Genomic DNA, 1728 nt, shown 5'->3' with positions numbered 1-1728 from the left:
TCGGAGTCCGGGGGAGGCGGATGCTCGCCGGCAGACGCGTTCTGGGCAGGCAGAGCGCGCATCCTCGCCGGGCACAGACCCGCCGGGCTCGCGTCCTCCCGGGTTTCGGCGCCCGTGGGTCCCAGGCCTGTTCCGAAGTCCGCTCGGGGTGGGGAGTGGCGCCGCAGGGTCGGGCCGCTCAGGTCCGGAATTGGGGCGAGTCTGAGTTCGTTTGGGCAGGTGAATCACCCCAGTCCCCGCCCGCTGGCTCCTCCCACCTGCCCGCCACCACCCGCCACCCAGTCCCAGGTCCTAGTCGCCTCCGCCAGGTGTCCCCGCCCCCCATCCTGCAGTGTCCCCGCCCTTGTCGGTCCCCACCTCCTCACCTCTGGGCCGGTATCCCTGCCTCCTCACCTCTAGCCGGGTGTCCCAGCCAGGTGGGCCCTCAGCCTCCGCACCTCCTCTCAGTGTCGCCTCCCTTGTTCTTCCCTAGACTTCTCTCCTCTGACCCAAGCCGTCTCTCTTCTACCTTAGCAGGCTATGGGGAGGGCCAAGCCGTCCCCTGGGGCAGAGATGGGAGGAACCACGCCCTTTCAGCTCCAGGTGTCAGCCATTTCCTTCCAGTCCCGGAATCCCTGAGGGCACTGGCGGACAGGGCGTTTATTGAGAGGGGAGGGCCAAGGGGACGGGCTCCCTAAGGCAGGTGCCTTGTGTCCTTTGATTTCTTAAAGTGATCTCAGCGTGCTTGGACTCTCGACTGTTTTCCTTAGTTTCTACCAGAGCCCATAGTATCACAAAAGAAGAGGATATAAAACGAAAGAAAACTTTGGCGCTCAGGGTCAGTCTGTTTGGAGGAACCCAGGACCTTTGGGAAGGACCAGAGGATGGTGAAACTGCGGGCAGTGCGGCCTAGAAGTGCTGAAAGTGTAAGAAAATGTTTCCAAAATTCCATTCTTTTCAGACAATGGACAAAGGACTAAAAATATCTGACAAACAAGTGAAATACACGTGTTATCTCCTACAGGGGTGTGGCTCTGGGATGCTCCCAGCACTTGGCTGTAGTGCCTGTTCTGCTGCCTTACTGAAACCTGTTTTTAGCACCAGAGGGCACCAGAAGTGGTCTGGCCCCTGGGAGAGAGCAACAGGGGGTGTCCCTTGGTCCTGGGGGAAGGGAGAAGCCCAGAACCACACTTCCCAGATAACCCTGCTGGCAAACGTGGCACTTACAGATAGAGACAGGGGAGAGAGGGAATATGAAACAAATCAGAATGTGCTCCAAGGTTGAGGGCTGGAAGGTAGGTGTGCCTGGTCTCTACTCACCAGACCTGGGGTCCTAGAGGACAAACCTTCTCAATTGTTTGGCTGAACCTGACTCCTGTCACTGCCTCTTGGGCAGCAGCAGCAGTTCTGAGAGAATCCTAAGCCAGGGACTCTGGAATTTGAACCTGGGCCCAAATTTACCAGTCATATTCCTTTGAACAGGTGGTACTTATCGGGGACTTTATTTGTCATCTGCAGAAACCCTGTTTTTATAGTGTGCCCTGTAGTGAGTGCCAAGTAAATGTGAGGTTAAGGCCTCTGCCACCTGATGTGGGAACTGTAGACCGCTGGTTGTTGATCTGTAATCCACAGCCAGGTCTTGTCAGTTACAGAGAATTGTTATTAAAGGGCTCGGCACTTCATCTGGTAAAGAGTGGATTTTCAATAAAAGTTAAATTTTCTTGTTTTGATGAGGATATTATGATAACT

This window comes from Marmota marmota, unplaced genomic scaffold (assembly GCF_001458135.2).
Source record: "Marmota marmota marmota unplaced genomic scaffold, marMar, whole genome shotgun sequence".
Lineage (NCBI taxonomy): Eukaryota > Metazoa > Chordata > Mammalia > Rodentia > Sciuridae > Marmota > Marmota marmota.
The sequence above is the reverse complement of the archived record's forward strand: the minus strand, read 5'-3'. Positions refer to the sequence as shown.